A 27984-nucleotide genomic window follows, 5' to 3' on the forward strand; every position below is an offset into this window, starting at 1 on the left:
TATACAACATAGAAAACATCACTCTGCACCTCACTCTGCACAACATTGAAAACATCACTCTACACATCACTCTACACAACATTGTACACATCACTCTATACATCATTCTACACTGCTTTGTAAACATCACTCTACATATCACACTGCACAACATTGAGAACATCACTCTGCACATCACTCTACACAACTTTGAAAACATCACTCTACACATCACTCGACACAACATTGAATACATTACTCTACATATCACTCTACAGAACATTGAAAACATCACTCTATACATCACTCTACACAACATTGTAAACATCACTCTGCACATGACTCTACACAACATTGAAAAAATCACTCTGTATCCCACTCTGCACAACATTGAATACATCACTCTATACGTCACTCTACAGAACATTGAAAATATCACTCTACACCTCACTCTCCACAACATTGAAATATCACGCTACACATCACTCTACACAATATTGAAATCATCACTCAACACATCAGTCTACACAACATTGAAAACATCACTCTACACATTACTCTACACAACATTGAAAACATCACTCTACACATCACTCGACACAACATTGAAAACATCAATTTACACAGCACTCTACAGAACATTGAAAACATTACTCAACACATCACTCTGCACAACATTGAAAACATCACTCTGCACATCACTCTGCACAACATTCAAAACATCACTCTACACATCACTCTACACAACATTGAAAACATCACTCGACACACACTCTGCACAACATTGAAAACATCACTCTAAACATCACTTTGCACAACATTGAAAACATCACTGTACACATCACTCTACACAACATTGAAAACATCACTCTACACTTCACTTTACACAACATTGAAAACATCACTCAACACATCCCTCTACACAACATTGAAAACATTACTCTGCACATCACTCTACACAATATTGAAAACATCACTCTACACAGCACTCTACCCAACATTGAAAACATCACTCTACACAACAATCTACACAACATAGAAAAAATCACTCTACACATCACTCAACACAACATTGAAAACATCACTCTACACATCAGTCTATACAATATTGAAAACATCACTCGACACATCACTCCACACAACATTGAAAACATCACACTACATATCACTCTGCACAACGTTGAAAATATCACTCTACACATCACTCGACACAACATTGAAAACATCACTCTACATAGCACTCTGCACAACATTGAAAACATCACTCTACACATCACTCTGTACAACATAGAAAACATCACTCTGCACCTCACTCTGCACAACATTGAAAACATCACTCTACACATCACTCCACACAACATTGAAAACATCACTCTACACATCACTCAGCACAACATTGAAAACATCACTCTACACATCATTCTGCACAACATTGAAAACATCACTCTACACATCACTCCACACAACTTTGAAAACATCACTCTACACTTCACTCTACACAACATTGAAAACATCATTCTGCACATCACTCTACACAACATTGAAAACATCACTCTACACAGCACTCTACACAACATTGAAAACATCACTCTATACAACAATCTACACAACATTGAAAAGATCACTCTACACATCACTCTACACAACATTGAAAACATCACTCTACACATCAATCTATACAATATTGAATACTTCACTCTACACATCACTCCACACAACATTGAAAACATCACTCTACATATCACTCTGCACAACATTGAAAACATCACACTACACATCACTCTACACAACATTGAAAACATCACTCTACATATCACTCTGCACAACATTGAAAACATCACTATACATAACACATCACTCTACACATCACTCTACACAACATTGAAAACATCACTCTACACATCACTCTACACAACATTGAAAACATCACTCTACACTTCACTCTACACAACATTGAAAACATCTCTCTACACTACATTGAAAACCTCACTCTACACATCACTCTACACAACATTGAAAACGACACTCTATACATCACTCGACACAACATTGAAAAAATCACTCTACACATCACTCTTCACTACATTGTAAACACCACTCTACACATCACTCTACACACCATTGAAAACATCACTCTACACATCACTCTACACAACACTGAAAACATCACTCAACACATCACTCTACACAACATTGAAAACATCAATCTACACATCACTCCACAGAACATTGAAAACATCACTCTACACGTCACTCGACACAACATTGTAAACATCACTCTACACATAACTCTGCACACCATTGAAAACATCACTCTACACTTCACACTACACAACATTGTAAACATCATTCTACACAACACTCTACAGAACATTTAAAACATCACTCTACACATCACTCTCCACAACATTGAAAACATCACTCTGCACAACAATCTACACAACATTGAAAAGATCACTCTACACATCACTCTACACAACATTGAAAACATCACTCTACACATCAATCTATACAATATTGAATACATCACTCGACACATCACTCCACACAACATTGAAAACATCACTCTACATATCACTCTGCACAACATTGAAAACATCACACTACACATCACTCTACACAACAATGAAAACATCACTCTACATATCACTCTGCACAACATTGAAAACATCACTATACATATCACATCACTCTACACATCACTCTACACAACATTGAAAACATCACTCTACACAACATTGAAAACATCACTCTACACTTCACTCTACACAACATTGAAAATATCTCTCTATACTACATTGAAAACATCACTCTACACATATCTCTACACAACATTGAAAACGACAATCTATACATCACTCGACACAACATTGAAAAAATCACTCTACACAGCACTCTACACAACATTGTAAACACCACTCTACACATCACTTTACACACCATTGAAAACATCACTCTACACATCACTCTACACAACACTGAAAACATCACTCAACACATCACTCTACACAACATTGAAAACATCACTCTATACATCACTCTACACTGCGTTGTAAATATCACTCTACACATCACTCTGCACAACATTGAGAACATCACTCTGCACATCACTCTACACAACATTGAAAACATCACTCTACACATCACTCGACACAACATTGAAAACATCACTCTGCAAATCGCTCTGCACAACATTGAAAACATCACTCTACACATCACTCTACACAACATTGAAAACATCACTCTACACATCACTCTGCACAACATTGAAAACATCACTCGACACATCACTCTACAGAACATTGAAAACATCACTCAACACATCACTCTACACAACATTGAAAACATCACTCTATACATCACTCTACACAACATTGTAAACATCACTCTACACATGACGCTACACAACATTGAAAAAATCACTCTACACATGACTCTACACAACATTGAAAAGATCACTCTGTACCCCACTCTGCACAACATTGAAAACATCACTCTACACATCACTCTACACAACATTGAAACCATCACTCTACACAGCACTCGACACAGCATTGAAAACATCACTCTACACATCACTCTACACAACATTGAAAACATCACTCTATACATCACTCTACACAACATTGTAAACGTCAGTCTACACATGACTCTACACAACATTGAAAAAATCACTCTGTACCCCACTCTGCACAACATTGAAAACATCAGTCTACACATCACTCTACACAACATTGAAAACATCACTCTATACAACAATATATACAATATTGAAAATATCACTCGACACATCACTCCACACAACATTGAAAACATCACTCTACATATCACTCTGCACAACATTGAAAACATCACTCTACACATCACTCTACACAACATTGAAAACATCACTCTACACATCACTCTATACAACATAGAAAACATCACTCTGCACATCACTCTACACAACATTGAAAGCATCACTCTGTACATCACTCTACACAGCATTGTAAACATCACTCTACACATCACTCTGCACAACATTGAGAACATCACTCTGCACATCACTCTACACAACATTGAAAACATCACTTTACACATCACTCGACACAACATTGTAAACATTACTCTACATATCACTCTACAGAACATTGAAAACATCACTCTACACATCACTCTGCACAACATTGAAAACATCACTCTATGCATCACTCTACACAACATTGTAAACATCACTCTACACATGACTCTACACAACATTGAAAAAATCACTCTGTATCCCACTCTGCACAACATTGAATGCATCACTCTATACATCACTCTACAGAACATTGAAAACATCACTCTACACCTCACTCTCCACAACATTGAAATATCACGCTACACATCACTCTACACAACATTGAAATCATTACTCTGCACATCACTCTGCACAACATCGAAAACATCACTCTACACATCACTCTACACGACATTGAAAACATCACTCTACTCATCACTCGACACAACATTGAAAACATCAATCTACACATCACTCTGCACAACATTGAAAACATCACTCAACACATCACTCTGCACAAGATTGAAAACATCACTCTACACATCACTCTACACAACATTGAAAACATCACTCTACATATCACTCTGCACAACATTGAAAACATCAATCAACACATCACTCTATACAACATAGAGAAAATCACTCTGCACCTCACTCTGCGCAACATTGAAAACATCACTCTACACATCACTCTACACAACATTGAAAACATCACTCTACACATCACTCGACACAACATTGAATACATTACTCTACATGTCACTCTACAGAACATTGAAAACATCACTCTACACATCACTATCGCAACATTGAAAACATCACTCTATACATCACTCTACACAACATTGTAAACATCACTCTGCACATGACTCTACACAATATTGAAAAAATCACTCTGTATCCCACTCTGCACAACATTGAATACTTCACTCTATACGTCACTCTACAGAGCATTGAAAACATCACTCTACACCTCACTCTCCACAACATTGAAATATCACGCTACACATCACTCTGCACAACATTGAAATCATCACTCTACACATCACTCTGCACAACATTGAAAACATCACTCTACACATCACTCGACAAAACATTGAATACATTACTCTACATATCATTCTACAGAACATTGAAAATATCACTCTACACATCACTATCACAACATTGAAAACATCACTCTATACATCACTCTACACAACATTGTAAACATCACTCTGCACATGACTCTACACAAAATTGAAAAAATCACTCTGTATCCCACTCTGCACAACATTGAATACATCACTCTATACGTCACTCTACAGAACATTGAAAACATCACTCTACACCTCACTCTCCACAACGTTGAAATATCACGCTACACATCACTCTACACAACATTGAAATCATCACTCTACACATCACTCTGCACAACATTGAAAACATCATTCTACACATCACTCTACACAACATTGAAAACATCACTCTACACATCACTCGACACAACATTGAAAACATCACTCTGCACATCACTCTGCACAACATTGAAAACATCACTCGACACATCACTCTGCACAACATTGAAAACATCACTCTGCACATCACTCTGCACAACATTGAAATATTCACTCTACACATCACTCTGCACAACATTGAAAACATCACTCTACACATCACTCTACACAACATTGAAAACGTCACTCTACACTTCACTTTACACAACATTGAAAACATCACTCAACACAGCACTCTACCCAACATTGAAAACATCAATCCACACAACAATCTACAGAACATTGAAAAAATCACTCTACACATCACTCAACACAACATTGAAAACATCACTCTACACATCAAACTATACAATATTGAAAACATCACTCGACACATCACTCCACACAACATTGAAAACATCACTCTACATATCACTCTGCACAACATTGAAAACATCACTCTACACATCAATCGACACAACATTGAAAACATCACTTTACATATTACTCTGCACAACATTGAAAACATCACTCTACACATCACTCTGTACAACATAGAAAATATCACTCTGCACCTCACTCTGCACAACATTGAAAACATCACTCTACACATCACTCCAAACAACATTGAAAACATCACTCTACACATCACTCAGCACAACATTGAAAACATCACTCTACACATCACTCTGCACAACATTGAAAACATCACTCTAAACATCACTCTACACATCACTCTGCACAACATTGAAAACATCACTCTACACATCACTCTCCACAACATTAAAATATCATGCTACACATCACTCGACACAACATTGAACACATCACTCTACACATCACTCTACACAACATTGAAAACATCACTCTAGACATCACTCTACACAACATTGAAAACATCACTCTACACAGCACTCTACACAACATTGAAAACATCACTCTAAACAACAATCTACACAACATTGAAAAGATCACTCTACACATCACTCTACACAACATAGAAAACATCACTCGACACTTAACTCTGCACAACATTGAAAACATCATTCAACACATCACTCTACACAACATTGAAAACATCACTCTGCACATCACTCTACACAACATTGAAAACATCACTCTACACAGCACTCTACACAACATTGAAAACATCACTCTAAACAACAATCTACACAACATTGAAAAGATCACTCTACACATCACTCTACACAACATAGAAAACATCACTCTACACATCAATCTATACAATATTGAATACATCACTCTACACATCACTCCACACAACATTGAAAACATCACTCTACATATCACTCTGCACAACATTGAAAACATCACACTGCACATCACTCTACACAACATTGAAAACATCACTCTACATATCACTCTGCACAACATTGAAACATCACTCCACACAACATTGAAAACATCACTCTACATATCACTCTGCACAACATTGAAAACATCACGCTACACATCGATCGACACAACATTGAAAACATCACTCTACATATTACTCTGCACAACATTGAAAACATCACTCTACACATCACTCTGTACAACATAGAAAACATCACTCTGCACCTCACTCTGCACAACATTGAAAACATCACTCTACACATCACTCCAAACAACATTGAAAACATCACTCTCCACATCACTCAGCACAACATTGAAAACATCACTCTACACATCACTCTGCACAACATTGAAAACATCACTCTACACATCACTCTACACAACTTTGAAAACATCACTCTGCACTTCACTCTGCACAACATTGAAAACATCATTCAACACATCACTCTACACAACATTGAAAACATCACTCTGCACATCACTCTACACAACATTGAAAACATCACTCTACACAGCACTCTACACAACATTGAAAACATCACTCTAAACAACAATCTACACAACATTGAAAAGATCACTCTACACATCACTCTACACAACATAGAAAACATCACTCTACACATCAATCTATACAATATTGAATACATCACTCTACACATCACTCCACACAACATTGAAAACATCACTCTACATATCACTCTGCACAACATTGAAAACATCACACTGCACATCACTCTACACAACATTGAAAACATCACTCTACATATCACTCTGCACAACATTGAAAACATCACTCTACACATCATTCTACACAACATTGAAAACATCACTCTACACTTCACTCTACACAACATTGAAAACATCAATCTACACATCATTCTGCAGAATATTGAAAACATCACTGTACACATCACTCTACACAACATTGTAAACATCACTCTATACATCACTCTACACAGCATTGTAAATATCACTATACACATCACTCTGCACAACATTGAGAACATCACTCTGCACATCACTCTACACAACATTGAAATCATCACTCTGCACATCACTCTGCACAACATTGAAAACATCACTCTACACATCACTCTACACAACATTGAAAACATCACTCTACACATCACTCGACACAACATTGAAAACATCAATCTACACAGCACTCTACACAACATTGAAATCATTACTCAACACATCACTCTGCACAACATTGAAAACATCACTCTACACATCACTCTACACAACATTGAAAACATCACTCTACATATCAGTCTGCACAACATTGAAAACATCACTCTACACATCACTCTATACAACATAGAAAACATCACTCAACACATCACTCTACACAACATTGAAAACATCACTCAAAACATCACTCTCATCAACATTGAAAACATCACTCTACATATCACTCTGCACAACATTGAAAACATCACTCTACACATCACTCTACACAACATTGAAAACATCACTCTACACTTCACTTTACACAACATTGAAAACATCACTATACACATCACTCTACACAACATTGAAAACATCACTCTATACATCACTCTACACAACATTGAAAACATCACTCTACACATCACTCTGCACACCATTGAAATCATCACTCTGTACATCATTCTGCACATCATTGAAAACATCACTCTACACATCAGTCTATACAATATTGAAAACATCACTCGACACATCACTCCACACAACATTGAAAACATCACTCTACATATCACTCTGCACAACATTGAAAACATCACTCTACACATCACTCGACACAACATTGAAAACATCACTCTACATATCACTCTGCACAACATTGAAAACATCACTCTACACATCACTCTGTACAACATAGAAAACATCACTCTGCACCTCACTCTGCACATCATTGAAAACATCACTCTGCACATCACTCCACACAACATTGAAAACATCACTCTACACTTCACTCTGCACAACATTGAAAACATCACTCAACACATCACTCTACACAACATTGAAAACATAATTCTGCACATCACTCTACACAACATTGAAAACATCACTCTACACAGCACTCTACACAACATTGAAAACAGCACTCTACACAACAATCTACACAACATTGAAAAGATCACTTTACACATCACTTTACACAACATTGAAAACATCACTCTACACATCAATCTATACAATATTGAATACATCACTCTACACATCACTCCACACAACATTGAAAACATCACTCTACATATCACTCTGCACAACATTGAAAACATCACACTCCACATCACTCTACACAACATTGAAAACATCACTCTATGTTGTAGAGAGTAGAAATATATATATATAGACTCAGGCATTAGGCACCTGCTGGATATTTAAAACTCACATAAGCTTAAATGGACACACACATAAAATGGCTGCCCAGGCATTATGGGAAATCAGGTAGTCAAACTGTGAACTGTAGAACGTTCACTGACCGAGCAATAACCCTGTGAGGCCCACTGTAGGAATGCCTGGGATGCGGGAAGACAGAGATAAGAAGGAAACCATCTCCTGTGAACAAGGCCATAAACCAATTAATTCCCCAGGAAGAAAGATAAGAGGGAAACCATTTGCTGTAAACAAGGCTATATACCAATTATTTCTCCCAGATGAAAGAACTAGGGAGAGAACCTATAAAGCCATCGATCAGCCCAAGCTGACAATGGTTCCCTGGATACTAGGAGAATTCTATTGGGTTAAAAGAACCTATATGTAATCTATAATCGCTGTGATTGGCTTGTGTCCAGCCGTGATGGGCTGTGTAACTGTAGTAAACTGTTTTGTAACTGTTGTGAAACATATAAAGGTACATGTAACTCTTTGTTCTGTGGAGAGAAACCTGGATACGGTCCTGTGTGTTTCCTCCCCGCTGAGCGTTATTAAATGCCGCCAGGCATTGGAACCGACTCTGAGTGTTGAGTGATTCTTCTAAGAAAACACTAACGCTAACAATGGCGTAGTCGACGGGATTTCCCGGAGTCGCTGGACGCCCTTGGAAAAAAAAACCCGGGTGAGTATAAAAAACAATTTTTAAGTATAAAGGGTGCGGAAGGTGGAAGCTGGTTGATCGACATGAGGAGACGGTCTAATATCTCAAACGCCTAGCCTGAGCCTGAATTAAGAGGACTTTTGTCCCACGTGACGGCCAGGAACCAAGTAGGCGTAGGGAACACACTTAGACCGTGGGATCGTGATACCGAGAGACATCTTCCGGACCCAGTAGTGTAATTTGAAATACCCCGGGGTAGAACCAAGCGGTGTACAGCGGCTAATGGAATCCAAACCTGTGAACAGGGTCGGACCAACGGGCTGAGCGGTGGTAGGTAGTCGTTAAGGATACGTAGAGCACTGCGGGAATTGCTTAAACGCGTTTTTAAGAATTGTATAAGTTTGTGTAACAGCAGAACTTGTGACCTGACAGTAGCCAAGAGACAGTTTACTACAAGTCGCGCTAGAAAGAAAGCGGACCTCTGAGAGTAGATTCCTAACGGTACTAGTCCTACCCAGGAATGGCCATGAAAACAAGTAAACTCGAGTGGGGACCAGAAGGGTCGCTTACCCGCCACCTGGCGGAAAAACAAAAGAAGCTAATTGAAAAAATGATTAAAGCAGGGTGGAATCCTCAGGAACTAGTTATGTGAGGAATTATTTAGATAAAACTACGAATTCCCTGAAAGGTCATGGATCCAAAAATAGAGCCGGCCAAAACAAGAAGAGAGACTGTTGTAAATGTATGATCGTTGAGTGAGAAGTGTCTGTGTGATTTTTGACTGCAGAATGAATTTTTTATGTATTCATGTTCCGAAAGCCTGGTTGGAAGAGGAATGCAAGTGTCTGTTTATTTTAGAAACAGAGTGAAAGTCTTTTTTTAACCCTTTGTAATGTTGTCCTGTATGTGGGAAGTTTTAAGAAATTTAAGTTCGAAACGCAGGTGTGGATTTATTCGGATGATAAGTTACGGAGCTAGGAAAATAAACAAATAAAGAATAGGTTTGTTGAGCAAAATATTTATTTGACATGCTCACTTACTTGCCGAAAGAAAACATGCAATGATTGATTTGGTTGAAAGACATAAATTTAGTCTCGGAATGAGATAAAGAATGCTTTAAAAAAAAAAGAGCTTCTAAAAAAAAATGTTTTAAATAAAGATTGAAATTACAACGTTTGAATTGGGATTTTGAGATATTCAGAGAAGGCACAGGAAATACTGAGGTGGATTTAAAAAAAAAAAGAAAAAGATTAAATTAAATCTGATCAGGTCAAACTCCTGGGCAAGTGGCGAGCTATCTGCGAAGGTGTAAAAGGAACTTTTGGAAAATGTTAAAAACAGCAAGCTTTAGTAACGACTTTGAAACTGGAGCATTTTGAGATAACGAAAGGCAGCACTCAAACTCTCAAAGCCGGACTCCATTCCAGTTATGGAGAAAAAGAAAAAGATAAAGACGCCACTTTGAAAGTAAACAAATGATTTTAAATTAACAACTTTATGGAGTTACGAACCCTCCGTGTAAAATACAAAACCTAACTTGAAGAAAGAAAAAAAAGATGTAACGGACTAAATGGAAAAAGACATAAGTTACTAAATACTAGTTGATCTTTGCTGTGAAAAAGATATTGGTTTAATTCGAAGAAAAAAAAAAAAAATTCGGAATAAGTAAAAAACACTCTACATGGATTCGAATTTTAAATTATGAAAAAGTTTCAATGCAGTTTGAAAAGATTTCCAAAATGGACAGTGTTTATCAAAAATGTCCCGAACAGTTTAAACAAGCAGGAGGGTTTTGAAGATAACGAGGAGAAAGAGAGAAATAAAAAAAAAACAGAATTGAATTTCAGTAAACAAAATTGCTATTGTATGTGTGGTCTTGTTTTAAAACCATTAAAAAAAAATTCTTTGGCAAGTACTTGAATTAGAAGTTAAGAAAACATTGGAGTTTACTCTAATGATTTATGCTGTTTTTAACGGATTCCTAATTTCGAAGCCAGTTTTGAAGGCACAAAGACTTTTTTTTTCAGATGATTACGTGAAGTCACGTAATGACATCAGGTCTTCTTACAAACCTGGAAAGGAGTTAACCCTTTCCATTGACAGCCGTTTTATACTGAACATTATTAATTTGGATTTCTTAATAGGAAAAAAAAAGACTCACCTAACAGAGGAAACAAAAATAAAAACAGAACTAGCTTATGTAATAATACTTGCCTGATACAATAAAGAAATAGATACTCAATAAAACAAATTGAAGAGTTAAAAGCTAAGATAAACAGGCTGGAAGAGATAACGGGTCTAGACGGATAGTGCAGTGCGCAGCCATAGCACCATCACCTCTGGCAATAGAGCCAATGTACCCCACGGTGGGTAGGTGTAGTCCACAAACCCAACCTAACGGTAAAGCAGACAGCGATGTTTGGAGGAATAGCTTTGGCCTTGGTCATAATAGGAGTTTGGGTAATATTTAAGTGGGTAAAGACACGGGCGCACGCCCTACAGATTCAGCTCGAAATGGTTCGATTATAACCTTGTCCTTCTGATTTTGCAGGGTGACAGGGACACTCGTAGAGCAAAAAACTTAACCCCTGGTGACGACCAGGCCGTCTATTTAAAATTACAGATAATACTTACCGGAATGGGAATACGAAAGGCGCTACTCGTAATATGGATAGCCCTGCGACATGCACGTACCCTGGCAACACCGACGGACAGCAGAGCACGCTGGAAATAAACAACTTTATGAACTATGGAGTCTTGTTTAATTTAACGGACGGAATGTGCATCCCAGCAGCCAAGGACTGGAGCAAGGACAGGACTTATTTTAATGCATGGTTACAAGTGAATCCTAATAATAATCCTAATAAGAATAAGAGTATGTGTACAGTGCTCCACGGGTATAAGGAGCAGATGCATTAAACGGAGGGATGTCAAAGGGCCTGATGAATGTACTTTCGGCATAATTTGCGCGCCTCCGGGACAATCCCAGCAATCAGTCATCCGCAAGAAGGGAATGGGGCTGTGTGGGTATTACGAGGAGGCGGGGGCGGCTGCAATATAATTGTATGTATGTTTCTCACCCCCTCCGACACCGCGCCCCATAAGAATCACTACATTGCCCGAAGAACTGCCTTGTCCCATAACTACTAAGGGACCAGAAAATGGGATTGCAATGTACAACGAAGGGGAATTATTGTATGATAATGTTAAACATGAAATTGTGCCTGTTCTGATCAATATTTCAGGCATCCACATGCCGGAATATGGTACCGAACAGTCAAGGAAGATGTACAATGTATTAAGTGAAGTCGTAATGCAGCAGGCTGCCGATGCCATGGGTGCCAGTAAGTTCCGGGGACAGGGGTTAGCACCCAGGGTGAAGAGGGAAATAGTAAATGATGTTGCGACCGTTTTCAATACAGGAACCTCCGTAGTGAACTCGATAGACATACAAGGGTTAAATGAGAGGGTAGAACAGCTTAAAGGGGTGATGAAGGGGTTATTGGAGAGGGTGGAGCAAAACCAGGAAGACCAGGCCAACCTAGGAAAGGAGGGTGCCGAAATCCAGTTGGATGGCATCTCAGTCCTGGAAGCTCACGCCAAAACCATCAATCACCTCATTGATAGAGAACAAGAAGATACAATAAAGCAAAGACAGGGGCAACTCTGTCATGCTTATGGTCTGTGGATGGTGGGACAGATCCGCCACAACCTCGACCAGATCCAACGCGGGGAAGTACCCGATTGGATAGACAGTTCACATTTGGCTCAGTTGGCGAACCAAAGGGGGACACTGGATAATTGTACTCTGAAGGGACTGACCCGAGTATACCCCGCAATTCCAGATTGCCAGATGGGTAGGACTACCGGGATAGGGATAGTCCCGTTGATCCCCATAGCAACGCCGGACTCACGGCCGTTCCCCTTATACCAACTAGAGAATATCGGAGTAATACGGGAAAATGTCTCCATACGCTACTACCTAACCACCACCTCTGCCGTTCGTCGAAACAACATACTTACTGGGATTTCCCTAGCAGATTGCAAGCAGAGGGGGGAAATCACAGTATGCCCTCACCCGGTGGGCCGAGGTGAACTGGACGAGTGCGGGTTTAACCGAACCAACGGGTGTGTACTAGAAATAGTGCCCGCACACACGCACTTCGCGAGGGCAGGCTACGGAGGGAGGGGAAGATACTACGTCTCTACCACAGAGCGTTCATACCAGTATAATGACCTACAGTGCCCTATACCGCAGCCAAACTTTTGCTTTACACCACTACGACCTGTCGCGATCGGGCAAGCACATATCACCCAGGTTAGGCGCCGGAAGTCCGAAGTTATTGAAGTAACTGATCAGCTCCATGATCATTAGCAGGATTATGACGAGCCAGAGCAGGTCCCTATCCCACATCTAACCGAGGTATTACGGGAGTTAAGGCTCAGAGTGGGGCAATCCGTAAAACTCTATCACCAGCTACAAACTAAAATCAAAGAACTGGAAGAAGATACCGAGGTAGACTTACAAAGTCAGAGTTGGTGGAGAAAAGTCTGGGACTGGGGAATAAATGTGAACATCCACCCATGGATCCGAATTATTTCACACACACTGGTCGGAATACAATTAATCTTAGCAATAACATGGGGCGTGATGGCCTGCCAGGTATGCAGGCGCCACAAACGGCGGAAACGGACCAATCACCGTTCCCTGGATATTAAACAAGCCTGTTTGATAAGGGTACGGGAGGAGCTAGCCTTTGTTAATTTGATCTAAGCAACCGGGACTCCTGAAAGCGCGTGACTGGCCAGCACGTTGAGGCAAGGAATACCGGGCCGTGCACAAATATCAGATAAAGGCAGTACGGTCGGTTAAAAGGGGACTAGGACTAGTCCCTTTACCGAAAGGGGGAAATGTTGTAGAGAGTAGAAATATATATATAGACTCAGGCATTAGGCACCTGCTGGATATTTAAAACTCACATAAGCTTAAATGGACACACACATAAAATGGCTGCCCAGGCATTATGGGAAATCAGGTAGTCAAACTGTGAACTGTTGAACGTTCACTGACCGAGCAATGACCCTGTGAGGCCCACTGTAGGAATGCCTGGGATGCGGGAAGACAGAGATAAGAAGGAAACCATCTCCTGTGAACAAGGCCATAAACCAATTAATTCCCCAGGAAGAAAGTAAGAGGGAAACCATTTGCTGTAAACAAGGCTATATACCATTTTTTCTCCCAGATGAAAGAACTAGGGAGAGAACCTATAAAGCCATCGATCAGCCCAAGCTGACAATGGTTCCCTGGATACTAGGGGAATTCTATTGGGTTAAAAGAACCTATATGTAATCTATAATCGTTGTGATTGGCTTGTGTCCAGCCGTGATGGGCTGTGTAACTGTAGTAAACTGTTTTGTAAATGTTGTGAAACATATAAATGTACATGTAACTCTTTGTTCTGTGGAGAGAAACCTGGATACGGTCCTGTGTGTTTCCTCCCCACTGAGCGTTATTAAATGCCGCCAGGCATTGGAACCGACTCTGAGTGTTGAGTGATTCTTCTAAGAAAACACTAACGTTAACACTCTACATATCACTCTGCACAAAATTGAAAACATCACTATACATATCACATCACTCTACACATCACTCTTCACAACATTGAAAACATCACTCTACACATCACCCTACACAACATTGAAAACATCACTCTACACTTTACTCGACACAACATTGAAAACATCTCTCTACACTACATTGAAAACATCACTCTACACATCACTCTACACAACATTGAAAACGACACTCTATACATCACTCGACACAATATTGAAAAACTCACTCTACACATCACTCTACACAACATTGTAAACACCACTCTACACATCACTCTACACACCATTGAAAAATTCACTCTACACATCACTCTACACAACACTGAAAACATCACTAAACACATCACTCTACACAACATTGAAAACATCAACCTACACATCACTCTACAGAACATTGAAAACATCACTCTACACATCACTCGACACAACATTGTAAACATCACTCTACACATAACTCTGCACACCATTGAAAACATCACTCTACACTTCACTCCACACAACATTGAAAACATCGCTCAAAACAACAATCTACACAACATTGAAAACATCAATCTACACATCACTCTGCAGAATATTGAAAACATCACTCTACACATCACTCTACACAACATTGAAAACATCACTCTATACATCACTCAACACAACATTGAAAAAATCACTCTGTACATCATTCTGCACAGCATTGAAAACATCAATCTACACAACACTCTACAGAACATTTAAAACATCACTCTACACATCACTCTCCACAACATTGAAAACATCACTCTACACAACAATCTACACAACATTGAAAACATCACTCTACACAACGCTCTACAAAACATTGAAAACATCACTCTACACATCACTCTCCACAACATTGAAAACATCACTCTACACAACAATCTATACAACATTGAAAACATCACTCTACACATCACTCTACACAACATTGAAAACATCACTCTACACATTACTCGGCACAACATTGAAAACATCACTCTACACATCACTCTGCACAACATTGAAAATATCACTCTACACATCACTCTACACAACATTGAAAACATCACTCTACACTTAACTTTACACAACATTGAAAACATCACTCAACACATCACTCTACACAACATTGAAAACATCACTCTGCATATCACTCTACACAATATTGAAAACATCACTCTACACACCACTCTACACAACATTGAAAACATCACTCTACACAACAATCTACGCAACATTGATAACATCACTCTACACATCACTCTACACAACATTAAAAACATCACTCTACACAACAATCTACACAACATTGAAAACATCACTCTACACATCACTCTACACAATATTGTAAACATCACTCTACACAGCACTCTACACAGCATTGAAAACATCACTCTACACATCACTCTACACAACATTGAAAACATCATTCTATACATCACTCTGCACAACATTGTAAACATCACTCTACACATGACTCTACACAACATTGAAAAAATCACACTGTACCCCACTCTGCACAACATTGAATACATCAGTCTATACATCACTCTACAGAACATTTAAAACATCACTCTACACATCACTCTCCAGAACATTTAAATATCACGCTACACATCACTCTACACAACATTGAAATCATCATTCTACACATCACTCCACACAACATTGAAAACATCACTCTACATATCACTCTGCACAACATTGAAAACATCACTCTATACATCACTCTACACAACATTGAAAACATCACTCTACATATCACTCTGCACAACATTGAAAACATCACTCTACACATCACTCTATACAACATAGAAAACATCACTCTACACATCACTCTACACAACATTGAAAACATCACTCTACACTTCAATCTATACAATATTGAAAACATCACTCGACTCATCACTCCACACATCATTGAAGACATCACTCTACATATCACTCTGCACAACATTGAAAACATCACTCTACACATCACTCTACACAACATTGAAAACATCACTCTACGTATCACTCTGCACAACATTGAAAACATCACTCTACACATCACTCTATACAACATAGAACACACCACTCTGCACATCACTCTGCACAACATTGAAAACAGCACTCTACACATCACTCTGCACAACATTGAGTACAGCACTCTGCACATCACTCTACACAACATTGAAAACATCACTCTACACATCACTCGACACAACATTGAAAAAATTACTCTACATATCACTCTACAGAACATTGAAAACATGACTCTACACATCACTCTGCACAACATTGAAAACATCACTCTATACATCACTCTACACAACATTGTAAACATCACTCTACACATGACTCTACACAACATTGAAAAAATCACTCTGTATCCCACTCTGCACAACATTGAATACATCACTCTATACGTCACTCTACAGAACATTGAAAACATCACTCTACACCTCACTCTCCACAACATTGAAATATCACGCTACACATCACTCTACACAACATTGAAATCATCACTCTGCACATCACTCTGCACAACATTGAAAACATCACTCTACACATCACTCTACACAACATTGAAAACATCAATCTAGACAGCACTCTACACAACATTGAAAACATCACTGTACACATCACTCTACACAACATTGTAAACATCACTCTATACATCACTCTACACAGCATTGTAAACATCACTCTACACATCACTCTGCACAACATTGAGAACATCACTCTGCACATCACTCTACACAACATTGAAATCATCACTCTGCACATCACTCTGCAAAGCATTGAAAACATCACTCTACACATCACTCTACACAACATTGAAAACATTACTCTACACATAACTCGACACAACATTGAAAACATCATACTCCACAGCACTCTACACAACATTGAAATCATTACTCAACACATCACTCTGCACAACATTGAAAACATCATTCTACACATCACTCTACACCACATTGAAAACATCACTCTACATATCACTCTGCACAACATTGAAAACATCACTCTACACATCACTCTATACAGCATAGAAAACATCACTCTGCACCTCACTCTGCACAGCATTGAAAACATCACTCTACACAACAATCTACACAACATTGCAAAGATCACTCTACACATCACTCTACACAACATTGAAAACATCACTCTACAAATCAATCTATACAATATTGAATACATCACTCTACACATCACTCCACACAACATTGAAAACATCACTCTACATATCACTCTGCACAACATTGAAAACATCACACTACACATCACTCTACACAACATTGAAAACATCACTCTACATATCACTCTGCACAACATTGAAAACATCACTATACATATCACATCACTCTACACATCACTCTACACAACATTGAAAACATCACTCTACACATCATTCTACACAACATTGAAAACATTCACTCTACACTTCACTCTACACAACATTGAAAACATCAATCCACACATCATTCTGCAGAATATTGAAAACATTACTGCACACATCACTCTACACAACATTGTAAACATCACTCTATACATCACTCTACACAGCATTGTAAACATCACTCTACACATCACTCTGCACAACATTGAGAACATCACTCTGCACATCACTCTACACAACATTGGAATCATCACTCTGCACATCACTCTGCACAACATTGAAAACATAACTCTACACATCACTCTACACAACATTGAAAACATCATTCTACACATCACTCGACACAACATTGAAAACATCAATCTACACAGCACTCTACACAACATTGAAATCATTACTCAACACATCACTCTGCACAACATTGAAAACATCACTCTACACATCACTCTACACAACATTGAAAACATCACTCTACATATCACTCTGCACAACATTGAAAACATCACTCTATACATCACTCTATACAACATAGAAAACATCACTCTGCACCTCACTCTGCACAACATTGAAAACATCACTCTACACATCACTCTACACAACATTGAAAACACTACTCTATACATCACTCTACACTGCTTTGTAAACATCATTCTACATATCACTCTGCACAACATTGAGAACATCACTCTGCACATCACTCTACACAAATTTGAAAAAATCACTCTACACATCACTCGACACAACATTGAATACATTACTCTACATATCACTCTACAGAACACTGAAAAAATCACTCTATACATCACTCTACACAACATTGTAAACATCACTCTGCACATGACTCTACACAACATTGAAAAAATCACTCTGTATCCCACTCTGCACAACATTGAATACATCACTCTATACGTCACTCTACAGAACATTGAAGACATCACTCTACACCTCACTCTCCACAACATTGAAATATCACGCTACACATCACTCTAAACAACATTGAAATCATCACTCAACACATCAGCCTACACAACATTGAAAACATCACTCTACACATTACTCTACACAACATTGAAAACATCACTCTACTCATCACTCGACACAACATTGAAAACATCAATCCACACAGCGCTCTACACAACATTGTAAACATTACTCAACACATCACTCTGCACAACATTGAAAACATCACTCTGCACATCACTCTGCACAACATTGAAAACATCACTCTACACATCACTCTACACAACATTGAAAACATCACTCTGCACATCACTCTGCACAACATTGAAAACATCACTCTAAACATCACTCTGCACACCATTGAAAACATCACTCTACACATCACTCTACACAAAATTGAAAACATCACTCTACACTTCACTTTACACAACATTGAAAACATCACTCAACACATCCCTCTACACAACATTGAAAACATCACTCTGCACATCACTCTACACAATATTGAAAACATCACTCTACACAGCACTCTACCCAACATTGAAAACATCACTCTACACAACAATCTACACAACATTGAAAAAATCACTCTACACATCACTCAACACAACATTGAAAACATCTCTCTACACTACATTGAAAACATCATTCTACACATCACTCTACACAACATTGAAAACGACACTCTATACATCACTCGACAAAACATTGAAAAAATCACTCTACACATCACTCTACACAACATTGTAAACACCACTCTACACATCACTCTGCACACCATTGAAAAATTCACTCTACACATCACTCTACACAACACTGAAAACATCACTAAACACATCACTCTACACAACATTGAAAACATCAACCTACACATCACTCTACAGAACATTTAAAACATCACTCTACACATCACTCTCCACAACATTGAAATCATCACTCTACACAACAATCTACACAACATTGAAAACATCACTCTACACAACACTCTACAAAACATTGAAAACATCACTCTACACATCACTCTCCACAACATTGAAAACATCACTCTACACAACAATCTATACAACATTGAAAACATCACTCTACACATCACTCTACACAACATTGAAAACATCACTCTACACATTACTCTGCACAACATTGAAAACATCACTCTACACATCACTCTGCACAACATTGAAAACATCACTCTACACATCACTCTACACAACATTGAAAACATCACTCTACACTTAACTTTACACAACATTGTAAACATCACTCTACACATAACTCTGCACACCATTGAAAACATCACTCTACACTTCACTCCACACAACATTGAAAACATCGCTCTAAACAACAATCTACACAACATTGAAAACATCAATCTACACATCACTCTGCAGAATATTGAAAACATCACTCTACACATCACTCTACACAACATTGAAAACATCACTCTATACATCACTCAACACAACATTGAAAAAATCACTCTGTACATCATTCTGCACAACATTGAAAACATCAATCTACACAACACTCTACAGAACATTTAAAACATCACTCTCCACAACATTGAAAACATCACTCTACACAACAATCTACACAACATTGAAAAAATCACTCTACACAACACTCTACAAAACATTGAAAACATCACTCTACACATCACTCTCCACAACATTGAAAACATCACTCTACACAACAATCTATACAACATTGAAAACATCACTCTACACATCACTCTACACAACATTGAAAACATCACTCTACACATTACTCTGCACAACATTGAAAACATCACTCTACACATCACTCTGCACAACTTTGAAAACATCACTCTACACATCACTCTACACAACATTGAAAACATCACTCTACACTTAACTTTACACAACATTGAAAACATCACTCAACACATCACTCTACACAACATTGAAAACATCACTCTGCACATCACTCTACACAATATTGAAAACATCACTCTACACACCACTCTACACAACATTGAAAACATCACTCTACACAACAATCTACGCAACATTGATAACATCACTCTACACATCACTCTACACAACATTAAAAACATCACTCTACACAACAATCTACACAGCATTGAAAACATCACTCTACACATCACTCTACACAACATTGAAAACGTCATTCTACATATCACTCTGCACAACATTGAAAACATCACTCTACACATGACTCTACACAACATTGAAAAAATCACACTGTACCCCACTCTGCACAACATTGAATACATCACTCTATACATCACTCTACAGAACATTGAAAACATCACTCTACACATCACTCTCCAGAACATTTAAATATCACGCTACACATCACTCTACACAACATTGAAATCATCATTCTACACATCACTCCACACAACATTGAAAACATCACTCTACATATCACTCTGCACAACATTGAAAACATCACTCTACACATCACTCTACACAACATTGAAAACATCACTCTACATATCACTCTGCACAACATTGAAAACATCACTCTACACATCACTCTATACAACATAGAAAACATCACTCTACACATCACTCTACACAACATTGAAAACATCACTCTACACATCAATCTATACAATATTGAAAACATCACTCGACACATCACTCCACACAACATTGAAAACATCACTCTACATATCACTCTGCACAACATTGAAAACATCACTCTACACATCACTCTACACAACATTGAAAACATCACTCTACGTATCACTCTGCACAACATTGAAAACATCACTCTACACATCACTCTATACAACATAGAACACATCACTCTGCACATCACTCTGCACAACATTGAAAACATCACTCTACACATCACTCTGCACAACATTGAAAACATCACTCTATACATCACTCTACACAGCATTGTAAACAGCACTCTACACATCACTCTGCACAACATTGAGTACAGCACTCTACATATCACTCTACAGAACATTGAAAACATCACTCTACACATCACTCTGCACAACATTGAAAACATCACTCTATACATCACTCTACACAACATTGTAAACATCACTCTACACATGACTCTACACAACATTGAAAAAATCACTCTGTATCCCACTCTGAACAACATTGAATACATCACTCTATACGTCACTCTACAGAACATTGAAAACATCACTCTACACCTCACTCTCCACAACATTGAAATATCACGTTACACATCACTCTACACAACATTGAAATCATCACTCTGCACATCACTCTGCACAACATTGAAAACATCACTCTACACATCACTCGACACAACATTGAAAACATCAATCTAGACAGCACTCTACACAACATTGAAAACATTACTCAACACATCACTCTGCACAACATTGAAAACATCACTCTACACATCACTCTACATAACATTGAAAACATCACTCTACATATCACTCTGAACAACATTGAAAACATCACTCTACACATCACTCTATACAACATAGAAAACATCACTCTGCACCTCACTCTGCACAACATTGAAAACATCACTCTACACAACAATCTACACAACATTGAAAAGATCACTCTACACATCACTCTACACAACATTGAAAACATCACTCTACATATCAATCTATACAATATTGAATACATCACTCTACACATCACTCCACACAACATTGAAAACATCACTCTACATATCACTCTGCACAACATTGAAAACATCACACTGCACATCACTCTACACAACATTGAAAACATCACTCTACATATCACTCTGCACAACATTGAAAACATCACTGTACATATCACATCACTCTACACATCACTCTACACAACATTGAAAACATCACACTACACATCATTGTACACAACATTGAAAACATTAACTCTACACTTCACTCTACACAACATTGAAAACATCAATCCACACATCATTCTGCAGAATATTGAAAACATCACTGTACACATCACTCTGCAAAGCATTGAAAACATCACTCTACACATCACTCTACAAAACATTGAAAACATCACTCTACACATCACTCGACACAACATTGAAAACATCATACTCCACAGCACTCTACACAACATTGAAATCATTACTCAACACATCACTCTGCACAACATTGAAAACATCACTCTACACATCACTCTACACAACATTGAAAACATCACTCTACATATCACTCTGCACAACATTGAAAACATCACTCTACACATCACTCTATACAACATAGATAACATCACTCTGCACTTCACTCTGCACAGCATTGAAAACATCACTCTACACAACAATCTACACAACATTGAAAAGATCACTCTACACATCACTCTACACAACATTGAAAACATCACTCTACAAATCAATCTATACAATATTGAATACATCACTCTACACATCACTCCACACAACATTGAAAAGATCACTCTACATATCACTCTGCACAACATTGAAAACATCACACTACACATCACTCTACACAACATTGAAAACATCACTCTACATATCACTCTGCACAACATTGAAAACATCACTATACATATCACATCACTCTACACATCACTCTACACAACATTGAAAACATCACTCTACACATCAATCTACACAACATTGAAAACATTCACTCTACACTTCACTCTACACAACATTGAAAACATCAATCCACACATCATTCTGCAGAATATTGAAAACATTACTGTACACATCACTCTACACAACATTGTAAACATCACTCTATACATCACTCTACACAGCATTGTAAACATCACTCTACACATCACTCTGCACAACATTGAGAACATCACTCTGCACATCACTCTACACAACATTGGAATCATCACTCTGCACATCACTCTGCACAACATTGAAAACATAACTCTACACATCACTCTACACAACATTGAAAACATCATTCTACACATCACTCGACACAACATTGAAAACATCAATCTACACAGCACTCTACACAACATTGAAATCATTACTCAACACATCACTCTGCACAACATTGAAAACATCACTCTACACATCACTCTACACAACATTGAAAACATCACTCTACATATCACTCTGCACAACATTGAAAACATCACTCTACACATCACTCTATACAACATAGAAAACATCACTCTGCACCTCACTCTGCACAACATTGAAAACATCACTCTATACATCACTCTACACAGCATTGTAAACAACACTCTACACATCACTCTGCACAACATTGAGTACAGCACTCTACATATCACTCTACAGAACATTGAAAACATCACTCTACACATCACTCTGCACAACATTGAAAACATCACTCTATACATCACTCTACACAACATTGTAAACATCACTCTACACATGACTCTACACAACATTGAAAAAATCACTCTGTATCCCACTCTGCACAACATTGAATACATCACTCTATACGTCACTCTACAGAACATTGAAAACATCACTCTACACCTCACTCTCCACAACATTGAAATATCACGTTACACATCACTCTACACAACATTGAAATCATCACTCTGCACATCACTCTGCACAACATTGAAAACATCACTCTACACATCACTCGACACAACATTGAAAACATCAATCTAGACAGCACTCTACACAACATTGAAAACATTACTCAACACATCACTCTGCACAACATTGAAAACATCACTCTACACATCACTCTACACAACATTGAAAACATCACTCTACATATCACTCTGAACAACATTGAAAACATCACTCTACACATCACTCTATACAACATAGAAAACATCACTCTGCACCTCACTCTGCACAACATTGAAAACATCACTCTACACAACAATCTACACAACATTGAAAAGATCACTCTACACATCACTCTACACAACATTGAAAACATCACTCTACATATCAATCTATACAATATTGAATACATCAGTCTACACATCACTCCACACAACATTGAAAACATCACTCTACATATCACTCTGCACAACATTGAAAACATCACACTGCACATCACTCTACACAACATTGAAAACATCACTCTACATATCACTCTGCACAACATTGAAAACATCACTATACATATCACATCACTCTACACATCACTCTAGACAACATTGAAAACATCACACTACACATCATTGTACACAACATTGAAAACATTAACTCTACACTTCACTCTACACAACATTGAAAACATCAATCTACACATCATTCTGCAGAATATTGAAAACATCACTGTACACATCATTCTACACAACATTGTAAACGTCACTCTATACATCACTCTACACAGCATTGTAAACATCACTCTACACATCACTCTGCACAACATTGAGAACATCACTCTGCACATCACTCTACACAACATTGAAATCATCACTCTGCACATCACTCTGCAAAGCATTGAAAACATCACTCTACACATCACTCTACACAACATTGAAAACATTAACTCTACACTTCACTCTACACAACATTGAAAACATCAATCTACACATCATTCTGCAGAATATTGAAAACATCACTGTACACATCATTCTACACAACATTGTAAACGTCACTCTATACATCACTCTACACAGCATTGTAAACATCACTCTACACATCACTCTGCACAACATTGAGAACATCACTCTGCACATCACTCTACACAACATTGAAATCATCACTCTGCACATCACTCTGCAAAGCATTGAAAACATCACTCTACACATCACTCTACACAACATTGAAAACATCACTCTACACATCACTCGACACAACATTGAAAACATCATACTCCACAGCACTCTACACAACATTGAAATCATTACTCAACACATCACTCTGCACAACATTGAAAACATCACTCTACACATCACTCTACACAACATTGAAAACATCACTCTACATATCACTCTGCACAACATTGAAAACATCACTCTACACATCACTCTATACAACATAGATAACATCACTCTGCACCTCACTCTGCACAGCATTGAAAACATCACTCTACACAACAATCTACACAACATTGAAAAGATCACTCTACAAATCACTCTACACAACATTGAAAACATCACTCTACAAATCAATCTATACAATATTGAATACATCACTCTACACATCACTCCACACAACATTGAAAAGATCACTCTACATATCACTCTGCACAACATTGAAAACATCACACTACACATCACTCTACACAACATTGAAAACATCACTCTACATATCACTCTGCACAACATTGAAAACATCACTATACATATCACATCACTCTACACATCACTCTACACAACATTGAAAACATCACTCTACACATCAATCTACACAACATTGAAAACATTCACTCTACACTTCACTCTACACAACATTGAAAACATCAATCCACACATCATTCTGCAGAATATTGAAAACATTACTGTACACATCACTCTACACAACATTGTAAACATCACTCTATACATCACTCTACACAGCATTGTAAACATCACTCTACACATCACTCTGCACAACATTGAGAACATCACTCTGCACATCACTCTACACAACATTGGAATCATCACTCTGCACATCACTCTGCACAACATTGAAAACATAACTCTACACATCACTCTACACAACATTGAAAACATCACTCTACACATCACTCTACACAACATTGAAAACATCACTCTACATATCACTCTGCACAACATTGAAAACATCACTCTACACATCACTCTATACAACATAGAAAACATCACTCTGCACCTCACTCTGCACAACATTGAAAACATCACTCTACACATCACTCTACACAACATTGAAAACACTACTCTATACATCACTCTACACTGCTTTGTAAACATCATTCTACATATCACTCTGCACAACATTGAGAACATCACTCTACATATCACTCTGCACAACATTGAAAACATCACTCTACACATCACTCTATACAACATAGAAAACATCACTCTGCACCTCACTCTACACAAATTTGAAAAAATCACACTACACATCACTCGACACAACATTGAATACATTACTCTACATATCACTCTGCAGAACACTGAAAACATCACTCTATACATCACTCTACACAACATTGTAAACATCACTCTGCACATGACTCTACACAACATTGAAAAAATCACTCTGTATCCCACTCTGCACAACATTGAATACATCACTCTATACGTCACTCTACAGAACATTGAAAACATCACTC

Source organism: Pristiophorus japonicus, chromosome 29 (assembly GCF_044704955.1).
Source record: "Pristiophorus japonicus isolate sPriJap1 chromosome 29, sPriJap1.hap1, whole genome shotgun sequence".
In the NCBI taxonomy this organism is placed as follows: domain Eukaryota; kingdom Metazoa; phylum Chordata; class Chondrichthyes; family Pristiophoridae; genus Pristiophorus; species Pristiophorus japonicus.